The 15,566-nt window shown below is 43.3% G+C and overlaps 1 protein-coding gene across 3 annotated transcripts in view; it reads right to left on the bottom strand.

Annotated features, from left to right (window-relative positions):
- zbtb41 (zinc finger and BTB domain containing 41) overlaps window positions 1-2,894 on the bottom strand; it is a 28,354-nt gene extending 25,460 nt beyond the window's left edge. Inside the window, exons 1-3 of one of the 3 annotated variants that reach the window (XM_033027987.1) lie at window positions 2,803-2,894; window positions 1,880-2,104; window positions 151-266 (exon numbers count right to left, since the gene is read on the bottom strand). The gene's annotated coding sequence lies outside the window, so the exon portion shown is untranslated. Of the gene's footprint in view, window positions 1-150; window positions 267-1,600; window positions 1,625-1,879; window positions 2,105-2,802 lie in introns of those variants that run through there. The other 2 variants (XM_033027986.1, XM_033027989.1) reach the window with 2 other exon arrangements.
- Window positions 2,895-15,566: the final 12,672 nt, after the last annotated feature.

The raw sequence follows: 15,566 nt of genomic DNA, 5'->3' as shown, positions 1-15,566 counted from the left end.
GTAGTATCTCTGGAGAGAAGGAATGGGTGACGTTTCGGGTCGAGACCCTTCTTCAGAGTCACGTTTCGGGACGAGACCATTCAGAAGGGGCCATCACCCTTCACTGGTCATCTCTGTTACCGGCCCTGCTTTGTTCTGGCCTTTTCTTACCTCCAGTTCTCTCCACCCTACTTCCAATGTGAGGAAGGGACTTGTCCCGAAAAATCCCCCATTCCTTTTCTCCAGAGGTGATGCCTGACCCACTGAGTTACTCCAGCACTTTCTGTCTATTATGGGAAACAAGAATACAGATCTCATAATTAGGTCTGACTTAGATAAACATTTTGATGAATATAATGTTCCAATTCCTCACATTATTAAAACACAAAATTGAATGTGATCTCTAAATACCAATACCAATCTTATTTCTGCCTTATCTAAATGCTACTTCGCTATACAAAGAAGTGTGCATGGCAGATTATTCAACCATATTAAGTGCTACAATAATCACCACCAATCTTGTTCTCACTCAACATCCATTAAATACATTTTAAATCATGACACCAATAAACACGTTCAACTCTTCCCCACACAAATTCAGTTCCTCTTAAGAGTAATTTCAGTAACATGGCATTATATTGAGAACAAGAGATTCAACAATAGTTCAAAACCAGAAAGAATATAGATCTAATTGGCAGTAATATTCCATCAAACTATCTGAACTATTGAAAAGGTTACTTTTATAACAATCAAACAGGTTCGCTTCTTAAAAAAAGACAACTCACATATATTTTTAACTTAATTCAGCCTTATCACTATAAGTAAGCTCATCATTCTGGACTCAACTCAGCTCGGAAATTCATCTCACAAATTAATACTAGCAATAAATATTTGGCATCTTAACTAATAGATTCAAAGCTGGAATGCAGATCACATGAAATAAGTATCTAACACCTCTTGAGGATTAGATTTGTTTTTTTAAACAATTAACAAAACATTCGACATTATTTAAATCTCTATTTCCTCAGATAAAAGTATTGTCAGGGGGAACATTTTCTGATGCCAACAGCAAGTACTCCAAGTTCCGACACTGTATATCCAAACACAACCCAACAGAATGTCCTTATCTCAATGCCACAAAAGCATTAGCTGCTGCATTTTAGTAATTTAGAAGTCAGAATAGTACAGCACAGGAACAGGACCTTCTGCAAATGTATATGTGCCGAAGATAATACCAAGATAAACTAATCTCCTCTGCGTGATTCACATCCCTTCATTTATTTAATAACTTTGTCTAAACAGGTTGAAATTAAAATAACATTCCTATGGAGCAGCGTAGGACATGCTACCACATTAGAATAAGAAATCAGCAGCTTAAGATTCCCTTACCATTCACCACTGTTACACACACAAGATTAATGCTTTTTCTCCAGTTCTTTAATTCTGACAATTTTTCTGCATTGAATTAAAAGATACAGCATGGAAACGGGCCCTACAGCCCACCAATTCCACACCGTCCATCAATCACCCATCCACACTAGTTCGATGTATTCGCTCTTTCACATCCACTCCCTACACACTCAGGGCTATTTACACAGGGCCAGTTAACCTACAAACCCACATGCCTTTAGGATGGTGAAGGACGCCAGAACACCTGGAGGAAACCCCTTGCAGTCACAGAGAGAACATGCAAACCCCACGCAGAAAGCACCAGAGGTCAGGATTGAAGCCGGGTGTGTAGTGCTGTGAGGCAACAGCTTCGCCAGCTGCGCCGCTGTCAGTGATGATCAATAGTTTCTGAAATGTCCATAAAGTGACGATTTGATCATTACAGCTTAAATGTCACCTCATAAATTCCTTTGAAATTTGTGTCTATACTTTTTATCATGAAGCCACTTACCTCTCTGGCCAAGATTTGTACATCTGCTCTAATGTTCTCTTATATGGCTCAGCTTGTTAACATTCCAGTGGAGCTCAAAGGGATGTTTCACAACATAAAATTCACTGTATAAATGTTAATGTTGTGGTTTAGCACTGCCAAATCCCAAGCTGTAGACGCTGGATTCTGAGTCCCACTTTCATTTCCGTCATCAGAGATTCACGATCGTCATTCTGTGTGCTTGGGCTGGATTCAAAACAAGGCAAGAGAAGTTAAAAGCGGTGTCCCAACTCAGAAGGACAGTGGGTCCACAGCTCAATGCTGTCACTCTCATCAACCATCTGAATCAGCCTTCTACTGGCAAAATAATACTGTTTCAATCCCCCACATCTGACTTGGCATCCCTATTTCTGGCAGTTATACGAAGAATCATTGAACTGTACTCAACAACCAGGGTAAAGAGGACTGGGGAGTGTTGGAAGAACTCAACGGGCCAGGCAGCATCTGTGGTGGTAATGAACAGACAACATTTCAGGCCGGGAACTTTCCACAGAGTGATGGAAATGGTACCAAGCATTACATCACCCAGATGAACCCAACTTAGATCCATCACTGTGCTAGACAGCTTGCAAGTAGACCCTCCAGACAAACATGTCCATTTGGCAACCTATGCTTGTTACATTTAGTCCATAGCCCTCCAAACACTTCATATCCACATCTCCTTCTCTCATGCAGCACTGCATCTCACCCTCTCCCCGGCGCTGCCTCCTCCGGCTCCCACTCCCCGGCACCCACTCCCTCCGGCACCCACTCCCCGGCACCCACTCCCTCCATCTCCCCTCTCCCTCTCCCTCTCCCTCTCCCTCTCCCTCTCCCTCTCCCTCTCTCCCTCTCCCTCTCTCCCTCCATCTCCCTCCCACTAACTCACTCCCCCTCTCTCTCACCTTTTGTTGATCGCCGACAGCAGCCATCGCCGGGCGCCGGGCTGCGCATGCGCGGGGTTGCCGCGCGGCACGCCGGGACGGGGGAGTAACCTGGTGAACAGAATAGTTACATTGTGTGTGTGTCAGTGTGTGTAGTGTGTGTAGTGTGTGTCAGTGTGTGTAGTGTGTGTCAGTGTGTGTAGTGTGTGTCAGTGTGTGTAGTGTGTGTCAGTGTGTGTAGTGTGTGTCAGTGTGTGTAGTGTGTGTCAGTGTGTGTAGTGTGTGTCAGTGTGTGTAGTGTGTGTCAGTGTGTGTAGTGTGTGTCAGTGTGTGTAGTGTGTGTCAGTGTGTGTAGTGTGTGTCAGTGTGTGTAGTGTGTGTCAGTGTGTGTAGTGTGTGTCAGTGTGTGTAGTGTGTGTCAGTGTGTGTAGTGTGTGTCAGTGTGTGTAGTGTGTGTCAGTGTGTGTAGTGTGTGTCAGTGTGTGTAGTGTGTGTCAGTGTGTGTAGTGTGTGTCAGTGTGTGTAGTGTGTGTCAGTGTGTGTAGTGTGTGTCAGTGTGTGTAGTGTGTGTCAGTGTGTGTAGTGTGTGTCAGTGTGTGTAGTGTGTGTCAGTGTATGTTGTGTGTGTCAGTGTGTGTAGTGTGTGTCAGTGTGTGTAGTGTGTGTCAGTGTATGTTGTGTGTGTCAGTGTGTGTAGTGTGTGTCAGTGTGTGTCAGTGTGTGTAGTGTGTGTCAGTGTATGTAGTGTGTGTCAGTGTGTGTAGTGTGTGTAGTGTGTGTCAGTGTATGTTGTGTGTGTCAGTGTGTGTAGTGTGTGTCAGTGTGTGTAGTGTGTGTCAGTGTGTGTCAGTGTGTGTAGTGTGTGTCAGTGTATGTAGTGTGTGTAGTGTGTGTCAGTGTGTGTAGTGTGTCAGTGTATGTCAGTGTGTGTAGTGTGTGTAGTGTGTGTCAGTGTGTGTAGTGTGTGTCAGTGTGTGTAGTGTATGTAGTGTGTGTCAGTGTGTGTAGTGTGTGTAGTGTGTGTCAGTGTATGTTGTGTGTGTCAGTGTGTGTAGTGTGTGTCAGTGTGTGTAGTGTGTGTCAGTGTATGTTGTGTGTGTCAGTGTGTGTAGTGTGTGTCAGTGTGTGTCAGTGTGTGTAGTGTGTGTCAGTGTATGTAGTGTGTGTCAGTGTGTGTAGTGTGTGTAGTGTGTGTCAGTGTATGTTGTGTGTGTCAGTGTGTGTAGTGTGTGTCAGTGTGTGTAGTGTGTGTCAGTGTGTGTAGTGTGTGTCAGTGTATGTAGTGTGTGTAGTGTGTGTCAGTGTGTGTAGTGTGTGTCAGTGTATGTCAGTGTGTGTAGTGTGTGTAGTGTGTGTCAGTGTGTGTAGTGTGTGTCAGTGTGTGTAGTGTGTGTCAGTGTGTGTAGTGTGTGTAGTGTGTGTCAGTGTGTGTAGTGTGTGTAGTGCGTGTAGTGTGTGTCAGTGTGTGTAGTGTGTGTAGTGTGTGTCAGTGTGTGTAGTGTGTCAGTGTGTGTAGTGTGTGTAGTGTGTGTCAGTGTGTGTAGTGTGTGTAGTGTGTGTCAGTGTGTGTAGTGTGTGTCAGTGTGTGTAGTGTGTGTCAGTGTGTGTAGTGTGTGTCAGTGTGTGTAGTGTGTGTCAGTGTGTGTAGTGTGTGTCAGTGTGTGTAGTGTGTGTCAGTGTGTGTAGTGTGTGTCAGTGTGTGTGTGTGGGTCAGTGTGTAGTGTGGGTCAGTGTGTGTAGTGTGTGTCAGTGTGTGTGTGTGGGTCAGTGTGTAGTGTGTGTCAGTGTGTGTAGTGTGTGTCAGTGTGTGTAGTGTGTGTAGTGTGTGTCAGTGTGTGTAGTGTGTGTCAGTGTGTGTAGTGTGTGTCAGTGTGTGTAGTGTGTGTAGTGTGTGTAGTGTGTGTCAGTGTGTGTAGTGTGTGTAGTGTGTGTCAGTGTGTGTAGTGTGTGTCAGTGTGTGTAGTGTGTGTCAGTGTGTGTAGTGTGTGTCAGTGTGTGTAGTGTGTGTCAGTGTGTGTAGTGTGTGTCAGTGTGTGTAGTGTGTGTCAGTGTGGGTCAGTGTGTGTAGTGTGTGTCAGTGTGTGTGTGTGGGTCAGTGTGTAGTGTGTGTAGTGTGGGTCAGTGTGTGTAGTGTGTGTCAGTGTGTGTCAGTGTGTGTAGTGTGTGTCAGTGTGTGTAGTGTGTGTCAGTGTGTGTAGTGTGTGTCAGTGTGTGTCAGTGTGTGTAGTGTGTGTCAGTGTGTGTCAGTGTGGGTCAGTGTGTGTAGTGTGTGTCAGTGTGTGTGTGTGGGTCAGTGTGTAGTGTGTGTAGTGTGTGTCAGTGTGTGTAGTGTGTGTCAGTGTGTGTAGTGTGTGTCAGTGTGTGTAGTGTGTGTAGTGTGTGTAGTGTGTGTCAGTGTGTGTCAGTGTGTGTAGTGTGTGTCAGTGTGTGTAGTGTGGGTCAATGTGTCAGCGTGTGTAGTGTGTGTAGTGTGTGTCAGTGTGTGTAGTGTGTGTAGTGTGTGTCAGTGTGTGTAGTGTGTGTAGTGTGTGTCAGTGTGTGTAGTGTGTGTCAGTGTGTGTCAGTGTGTGTAGTGTGTGTCAGTGTGTGTGTGTGGGTCAGTGTGTAGTGTGTGTAGTGTGTGTCAGTGTGTGTAGTGTGTGTCAGTGTGGGTCAGTGTGTGTAGTGTGTGTCAGTGTGTGTAGTGTGTGTCAGTGTGTGTAGTGTGTGTCAGTGTGTGTAGTGTGTGTCAGTGTGTGTGTGTGGGTCAGTGTGTAGTGTGTGTAGTGTGTGTCAGTGTGTGTCAGTGTGTGTCAGTGTGTGTAGTGTGGGTCAATGTGTGTAGTGTGTGTAGTGTGTGTAGTGTGTGTAGTGTGTGTCAGTGTGTGTAGTGTGTGTAGTGTGTGTAGTGTGTGTCAGTGTGTGTAGTGTGTGTAGTGTGTGTCAGTGTGTGTAGTGTGTGTCAGTGTGTGTAGTGTGTGTCAGTGTGTGTAGTGTGTGTAGTGTGTGTCAGTGTGTGTCAGTGTGTGTAGTGTGTGTAGTGTGTGTCAGTGTGGGTCAGTGTGTGTCAGTGTGTGTAGTGTGGGTCAGTGTCCAGTGTGGGTCAGTGTCCAGTGTGGGTCAGTGTCCAGTGTGGGTCAGTGTCCAGTGTGCTCCATTGTCCAGTGTGCTCCATTGTCCAGTGTGCTCCAGTGTGCAGTGTGGGTCAGTGGCCAGTGTGGGTCAGTGTCCAGTGTGCTCCAGTGTGCAGTGTGTTCCAGTATCCAGTGTGGGTCAGTGTCCAGTGTGGGTCAGTGTCCAGTGTGGTCAGCGCCCAATGTGCGACAGTGTTGGAGCAGCATGTTGTGTCCAGTGCCTGCTGCAGGACCAAGTGAGAGAGCTGTTACATGGTGATGTGGCGCAGTCAAGTCAATACAGAGCAAATTGAAGCAGAGTTGCTCTTGCCCCCGGCCATCTCCCTGAGGCGTCCAGCTCACCCAAAGAGGTGACGGTGAAGGTAGCTAAATGTTACATGTTGAAGAACCCTTAAACACAAAGTGCTGGAGGAACTCAGAGGTTCATAGTCACACAGCACAGAAACAGGCCCTTCGCCCCAACTCATCCAGGCCAACCTAGAGCTGAAGAGCCAGTTTCCTCACCGTATGACTCCATGACTTAAACCAGATATCCCAATGGGCGTTTACTCTGCATTGAAGATAATTGTGAGATTTGTTGATGAAGGTTCTAAACAACCTTTGATTACACAACATAAAGGTTTCCTCTAAAATGTTGTAAACATCAGGAACAGTGGGTGGTGTGTGTGATGAAGCTGCACATGTACATTTGGTCTGCATCCACCTGATGCATAGGCAGCCCCATGTGTTTAGAAAATATTCAGACCTGTCTCTGCAGTTGATCAGTGCAGACTGACTTTGCCCTGTGTGCAGCATCTTCCCATCACGGGCTTTTAAGCAGCTCCATCTTTGCAATCTTTCATTACCCATCTATCTCATTTGAAACATTTGAGCTATCTTTAATCAGATTTTATCTTGCATTAAATATTGTCCCCTTTATTCTGTATATGTACACTGTGGACGGCTTGATTGAAATCATGTATAGTCTTGACTGAATAGCACACAACAAAAAGCTTTTCACTGTACCTCAATACACATGACAATAAACTAAACTATATGGTCTATGTCTGCCCTCAGTGCCAATCCCCTTTGCAAAAATGGGCACTTTACATCTAGATCAGATAATGTGAAAGGCATTATCTGAAAGCGAATGGTATGTTAGCATTCATAGCAAAAGGATTTGAGTATAAGAGCAGGGAGGTTCTGCTGCAGTTGTACAGGGTCTTGGTGAGACCACACCTGGAGTATTGCGTACAGTTTTGGTCTCCTAATCTGAGGAAAGACATTCTTGCTATAGAGGGAGTACAGAGAAAGTTCATCAGACTGATTCCTGGGATGGCAGGACTTTCATGTGAAGAAAGACTGGATAGACTCGGCTTGTACACGCTAGAATTTAGAAGATTGAGGGGGGATCTTATAGCAACTTACAAAATTCTTAAGGGGTTGGACAGGCTAGATGCAGGAAGATTATTCCCGATGTTGGAGAAGTCCAGAACAAGGGGTCACAGTTTAAGGAAATCTTTTAGGACCGAGATGAGAAAATCATTTTTTACACAGAGAGTGGTGAATCTGTGGAATTCTCTGCCACAGAACGTAGTTGAGGCCAGTTCATTGACTATATTTAAGAGGGAGTTAGATGTGGCCCTTGTGGCTAAAGGTTCAGGGGGTATGGAGAGAAGGCAGGTATGGGATACTGAGTTGGATGATCAGCCATGATCATATTGAATGGCGGTGCAGGCTCGAAGGGCTGAATGGCCTACTCCTGCACCTATTTTCTATGTTTCTATGCATTCGAACCCTGAGAATGCTCCACTCAAACAAAATGGAGGTGAAAGAGTGCCAAGAAAATTGAAGGGAAAATGTTAAGATTGTCATAATGACAATTAAAAAAGTAAATGGGAACTGGAGCAGTCCATTAACATCCTCAGTCCTTTTGGCAAAAAGGAATTTTAAGAGCCATTTGAAACAATTGCCAGAATAAATAAAATCCAGAAGAAGGATGATGTCTGGAACACTTGAGAAGAAGTTTCAAGTAATTGAGAGTGGTGACACAGACTGTTAGAGTAACTGTGGAATCGAGAACCAGAGGACATGGGTTTAAGGTGAAACATAGAAAAATAGATGCAGGAGTAGGCCATTCGCCCCTTCAAGCCAGCACTGTCATTCAATATGATCACGGCTGATCATCGAAAATCAGTACACCGTTCCTGCTTTTTCCCCATATCCCTTGATTCCTTTAGCCCTTTAGTCCTTTAGAGATAAATCTAACTCTCTCTTGAAAACATCCACCTTCAGTGGCAGAGAATTCCACAGATTTCACAATTCTCTGGGTGAAAACGTTTTTCCTCATCTCAGTCCTAAATGGCCCACCCCTTATTCTTAAACTGTGACCCCTGGTTCTGGACTCCCGCAACATCGGGAACATCTTTCTTGCATCTAGCCTGCCCAATTCTTGAAGAATGTTATAAGTTTCTATAAGAGCTCCTCTCATCCTTCTAAATTCCAGTGAATACAAGCCCAGTCAACCCATTCTTTCGTGTCTTTATTACAGTGTGGATGGTAAGATTTAATAGGAACCTGAGGGGTAACATTTTTACACAATAGTGGTGGGTGCATGGAACGAGCATCTGGAGGAGGTAGTGGAGGCAGGTATTATCACAACGTTTACGAAACATTTGTACAGGTACATGGATAGGACAGGTATAGAGCGATATGGGTCAAACGCTGGCAGGTGGGACTAGTGTAGTTGGGGCGTGTGGGAAACTTGGGCTGAAGGGCCTGCTTCCACGCTCTATGAGGATGACTCTAACTCAGCTGGTCATGCACCCTCTCAGGAGAACACAGATAGGTGACTTTATGGGTCAGGCTCCTTCAGACTTCAGATCTTCAGGCTGAGATGCTACCTGACCCATTGAGATACTCTAGCACTCTGTGACATTTGTAAAACAGCATCTGCAGTCCCTTATTTCTTTAAATAATTAATTTGGATTATTTCCTCAATAGAGAACGTGCAGCAATTTGACAGCCAGCACATCATAAATTAGCAGTAAGTTCTGGGATCAAAAGTTGTTCATGAGCTTAAAAAAGAGTAAGCATATGGGCTAGAATTCAAGTATGGATAATTATTCCCAGATATTAAAAACAAACTTTCTTAGAAAAATGTAAGTTTCATAAAATATAGCACCACCTAATTTATCTAGTTTTGACAACTTTAACATTATCAGCCTTCCATCAAACTTGGACTCACTGTTAGGAATGACAAAATTGCAGAAGAAAGTGAAGGAGCTATAATATATATCTTATCCTTTGCTCTGGCTTCACATTTCACTCCTTTTCTCACCATATCTTACACCTTTTTGTCTCCTTATTAACTTCTGTCCATCCATCTGCCTATCAAAACCCCCTCTCACCTGTATCTACCTTTCACTCGCTAGGCTTTGTCCCACTCCCACCTCTTTTCCACATTTCACCCCCTTATTACAAATAATTTAGCAAAGTGTCCTGACCCTAGGACTCGAAGGGCCGAATGGCCTACTCCTGCACCTCTTGTCTTGTCTATTGTCCCGAAATGTCACCTGTCCATGTCCTCCAAAGATGCTGTCTAGCCTGTTGAGTTCCTCCAGCAATTGGTTTTGTTTGTACAAAAGTGGTTTAACTTGCTGCTGTTAAGTTATTTTGCACACATTTGTAAAATAAAAAGAAAGTGTAAATAAAATATCTTCGCAAAGGAGAAATCATTAATGGTGACCATATATTAGAATGATTGTTCCCATTGCAATTGACAATATGGCCATAAGAGGGCGATGTTCTCACAACACAGTACACACCAGTGGTTGTGCAGAACTAACAGACTGCTGTTTAACTTAATACATTCATTAGATAGGAACAATCATTGAGAATTTAGTCCAGAGAAGTTGTGTTTTAATAAGAAATGTACTCTATATTAATATAATCTTATAGTCCGAAATTTCATTTATATTTTCAGTTGCAAATTGATGTGATTTTCAATTTTAGTTCAATAATTTTGTTTTGCTAATTAAAGTACAAACAATTGGCATAAATAGCATTTTGCTTCTTGCATAAATAAATGGGCAGTGAAAAATACTGGAAATTAATAAAAAATGATGCTTGGAAACCTTGATTGAACTGTTCTGGTGTAAAATAACCGCCCCTCATAAAATAGCTCACCACCCCCTCTCCTCCCATGCTTACCATAAACCTAAGTCATCTGGTTCTCAATTCCCTAACTCTGGATAAACTCTGGGTACCCTATCTATTCCTGTCATGATCTTGTACACCTCTCTAAGATCACTGCTCATTCTCATCCCTCATCACCAAATTATGTCCACACCAAAGGTAGGGACATTGTGTGTTTTCGACTAAAGCTTCTCCACAACAATTCTCAGAATCCCTATAGCCACATTCTCCTGTACACTGGTCAAACGTCAGTAACCAACTCAGCTCTCTGGAACAAGGTATCTGGATGACTCTCTCCTTGAGGTATTGCAGAATCAAAGTTTGGATCCCTGTTCTTCAACTCTAAGCCATGTTTCTTGAGCTACACACACTTAATTCATAAGTTCACGTGATAGAAGCAGAATTAGGCCATTCGACCCATCAAGTCTAGTCTGCCATTCAATCATGGCTGATCTATCTTTCCCTCTTAACCCCATTCTCCTGCCTTCTCCCCACAACCCCTGACACCCGTACAAATACGTATTCTGTCGATCACAGTTGCCTATGAACATATCACTATGTCAGTTACACTTTATCTAATTAGTAATTGTACTTCAAGTGTGATTTATAATTTTAACTATGACTTTGGAGCTGTGGTAACAGTTGGACCAATTGCCAATGAATATCACCTCTACTTTGCTGGAATTTAACTTACCATGGCTCCCTCCCACCCCAACTCCCCGTCCACCCAGCTATACACATACAGTAGCAATGTTACAAAATGTTGCCATTTTAAAAATCTAGTCTGCAATTTATCCCATCATTCACTTTCATATCTTCAGCATTTAAAAAGTTATGGCCATTTTCATACTCTGAAATTAGCATTGTGTTCCCTATTGCTTTTCCATTGACTTAACTCAAAAGCTGTGATCGAGGACAGTCAAAGGCCCATAACATTCTTAAAAATTAGGATACTGAATGAAATTTTCAGTTATTATAAATTGAAGCATTCTGAAACAAATATGAAACAATCTTACTTGGATGACCTGAAATTAATGCGTATAATTAGTTAGTTACCTAATTGTAGCTAATTACAAAATTAAATTACTAGATCTAAACATCTATCCATTTCTTAAGAAAAGGTTAACATTTTTAAATAGCCTAAGTGTCCAAATAACATTCACACAAGAATTCACAATATAACATGATTTTTAAATCTCATTGTCATGAATTTATAGGCCAAATGGAAGGAATTCCTCCTTCACCCCTGCAGCCATTAGATTTTATAATTCGAACCGCTAGGCTATAGGGGGATGCATTTTGCAATTTTTAATTTTTAACTGTTAATTATTGCTCTTTTTAAGTATTTATTGCTCTCAGGTAGTGTCCACATTGTATTCTATGTATTTTCTGTCTGCGTTCGTTTTGAATCTGTGGGTTTGTTGGTTGAGGGCTTCTGGACATCTGAATTTCCCTGAGGGGATCAATAAAGTATTTATTATTATTATTATTATTATTATTATTATTATTATTATTATTATTATTATTATTATTATTATTATTATTATTATTATTATTATTATTATTATTATTATTATTATTATTATTATTATTTAATTCACGTAAATTGATGGGCATTTTAATCACCTTGTGAGTCGGTTTTTGTGGAACGCGATCGATTGGAACGTTGCATTTGCTGTGAATTTGAACCCCGTATCGGCAGGAAAAACATTGCCGGTTCGTATGGGGCCAAAATCATATTTTCGCCAATGAAATTTTGATTAAAGTCATCCTAACAAGCAAGTTTATATGTAAAATATACGACTTACATTTTGTTTTGTCCCCTACGTGAGATCCGTCTCGTTGTAGGCGTTGACAGCAATAGACGTAGCTTTTTATTTTACTCCAGCGATTAAATTGTCCCGAGATTTTTAAAAAAAAAATTTCTGAGAACGGAACGATTTTTCTGCAGCAGCTTAACAGCCTGAGGAAGTTCGCCTCCGGCAGGCAGGAGAAATCGGCATTTTAATCCCCCCCACCCCTCAAAGGCGCCAAAGTCGTGCACACGGCCAGTGGCAGAACTGCAGCGCCGCTGAAGGTAAGTGTTGTAACATCGCTACATACAGTATTACTTTGCTGATGGTGCATGGCCATGCTGAGATTTTAGAGATACAGCGCAGAATTAGGCCCTTTGATCCACCGAGTCCACACCGACCAGCGATCCCCGCTCATTAACACTATCCTACACACACTAGGGACAGTTTACACTTATACCAAGCCAATCAACCTACAAACCTGTATGTCTTTGGAGTGTGGGAGGAAACCAAAGATCTCAGAGAAAATCCACGTGGTCACGGGGAGAATGTACAAACTCCGTACAGAGCATGCCTTAGTCGGGATCGAACCCTGGTCTCTGGTGCTGTATAGCACCCACCGTGCTGCCTATAGATGTACAATAAACAATAAGGATCCTTAAGCTGGAAAGAATTTACGAGAATGTTGCCAGGTCTCGAGGGCCTGAGCTATAGGGAGAGGTTGAGCTTTATTCCTTGGAGCACAGGAGGCTGAGGTGGTGATCCTATAGAAGTTCCCAAGACCATGAGAGAAATAGAGAGGGTAAATGCACAGTGTTTTACCCAGAGTAGGGGAATCGAGAACCAAACGACAGAGGTTGAAGGTGAGGGGGAAAGACTTAATAGGGACCTGAGTGGCAACTTTTTTACACTCAGGAAGGTGGGTGTATGGAACAAGCTGCCAGAGGAGGTAGATGTGGCAGGTATTATCACAACGTTTAAGAAACCTTTGGACAGGTAAATGGATAGGATAGGTTTAGATGGATATGGACTAAATGCAGACAGGTGGGACGTGTAGATGGGGCATGTTGGGCAGCTGGGAAAGTTAGGCCGAAGGGCCTGTTTCCATGCTCTATGACACCTCAACAATGCGCTGGTCTGATCATAGACAGTGTGATCATGTAGGCTGATGCCTTGTATCCTGGAAGCCATCACTTTCACTAGCCTGTTGCATCATGAGAGCCATCATAGCCAAGCAAAACATTGAGCGGCAGCGCAGTGGTGAAACTGATAAAGCTGTCGTGGCACCAGAGACCTGGGTTCAATCCTGACCTCGGATGCTGTCTGGCTGTGCAGTTTGCATGCTCTCCCTATGACCGCGTGGGTTTCCTCCCACATCCCAAAGACATGCGGGTTTGTAGGTTAATTGGCTTCTGTAAATTATCCCTAGTGTGTGGGGAGCGGATGAGAAAGTGGGATAACATAGAATTAGCGTCAACAGGTGGTCAGTGGGCCGAAGGACCTATTTCCATGCTGTATCTCTAAAACTTAGTTACCGAGTGACAATCTGATTATGTGGCATATGTGTTTAGTACACAACACACATGGACCACCCACACAAGCAACTGCAGAGGCCAAATACATGGAGTATTTTATAAAATCAATAGGACTTGAAATGTATTCTTATTATAAATCTGCAAACTGATCTGACCAAACTGAATACATGAACCAAGAAGAAAAGATTGCATTTGGGGAACATTGTATTTGTTGCAGTGTGTTTAAACATATGATATGATCACTGTGATTGTGATCACACTTAAAATGGTCGTGACAGCAATTTCAACTCAGCACAGAGAATGAAATGGCCAGTCTGTGAGATTGTTACACTCCAGCATGCCAGTTGCCAGGGCAATACTCCTTGCAAGAGTGATTTTGTCCTTTCCTCGGGTTCAAGAGGTTTATTCTACAAATGAAATAGCTATTTTTATACAGACCAGACAGTTACTTTAAGGAATGGGGAACTAAGAAATTTGGAATATGACCTGTATTATTTCTCAAATGGTGAGAAATCGGTTCAGTGTAGTTAACCCTTTTGCTCAGTTAATGCTGAGCTCTCTGTGTCTCTTTGAGTTTGAGATTAGCTTATTGTTACGTGTACTGAGGTACAGTGAAAAATGTTTGTTGCGTGCTAACCTGTCAGCGGCTTTCATAACAAGAGGAGTTGAGTATCGGAGCAAAGAGGTCCTCCTGCGGCTGTACAGGGCCCTAGTGAGACCACACCTGGAGTATTGTGTGCAGTTTTGGTCTCCAAATTTGAGGAAGGACATTCTTGCTATTGAGGGAGTGCAGAGTAGGTTCACAAGGTTAATTCTCGGGATGGCGGGACTGTCATATGTTGTGGAGCGGCTGGGCTTGTATACTCTGGAATTTAGAAGGATGAGAGGTTATCTTATTGAAACATATAAGATTATTAAGGGTTTGAACACGCTAGAGGCAGGAAGTCCAGAACCTGAGGCCATAGTTTAAGAATAAGGGGTAAGCCATTTAGAACGGAGATGAGGAAAAACCTTTTCACACAGAGAGTTGTGAGTGTGTGGAATTCTCTGCCTCAGAGGGCGGTGGAGGCTGGTTCTCTGTATACTTTCAAGAGAGAGTTAGATAGAGCTCGTAGGGATAGTGGAGTTAAGGGATATGGAGAGAAGGCAGGAACGGGGTACTGATTGTGGATGACCAGCCATGATCACATTGAATGGCGGTGCTGGATCGAAGGGCCAAATGGCCTACTCCTGTACCTATTGTCTATTGATTCTATAGAAAGACGATACACGATTACAATTTAAAAAATCCACAGATACATGATAAAAAGAATAATGTGAATAACAGAATATAATTTTCCAACATTTTTGCCACTACTGCCCACATTTTCCCATCTCCACCCCTTTCTGCTTTCCGCAGAGACTGTTAACTCCGCAACTCCCTGGTCAACTTAACCCTTCCCAAACCATCCCAGATACTTTCCCCTGCAAACACAGGAAATGCAACACCTGTCCCTTGACCTTCCTCCTCGACACCATCCAAGGACCCCGACAGTCGTTTCAGATGAGGCAGCAGTTCACTTGCACCTCCTCCAACCTCATCTACTGTATCCAGTGTTCCAGGTGTCAACTTCTGTACATCGGCGAGACCAAGCGCAGGCTCGGCGATCGTTTTGCTGAACACCTCCATCAGTCCGTCTTAACCAAGTTGATCTCCCGGTTGCTCAGCACTTTAACTCCTCCTCCCATTCCCAATCTGATCTTTCTGTCCTCGGCCTCCTCCATTGTCAGAGTGAGGCCCAGCACAAATTGGAGGAACAGCACCTCATATTTTGCTTGGGTAGCTTACACCCCAGCGGCATGAACATTGACTTCTCTAACTTCAAATAGCCCTTGCTTTCCCTCTCTCTCTATTCCCTCCCTCTTCCCAGTACTCGGACTACATTCTATCTCTGTCCCGTGCACTCCCCCGACATCAGTCTGAAAAAGGGTCTCGACCCGAAACGTCACCCATTCCTTCTCTCCGGAGATACTGCCTGTCCCGCTGAGTCATTCCAGCATTTTGTTTGATTTTGTTCGATCTTCGATTTAAACCGGCATCTGCAGTTCTTTCCTACACATACTATGAATAATGTTTAGTACAAGATAAAGTCCAGTAAAGTCCGATCACAATTCACAGCAATATCTTG

This window comes from Amblyraja radiata, chromosome 10, assembly GCF_010909765.2.
Source record: "Amblyraja radiata isolate CabotCenter1 chromosome 10, sAmbRad1.1.pri, whole genome shotgun sequence".
NCBI lineage: Eukaryota > Metazoa > Chordata > Chondrichthyes > Rajiformes > Rajidae > Amblyraja > Amblyraja radiata.
Note: the sequence above shows the minus strand (reverse complement) of the source record. Positions and strands in the feature narration are given on the sequence as shown.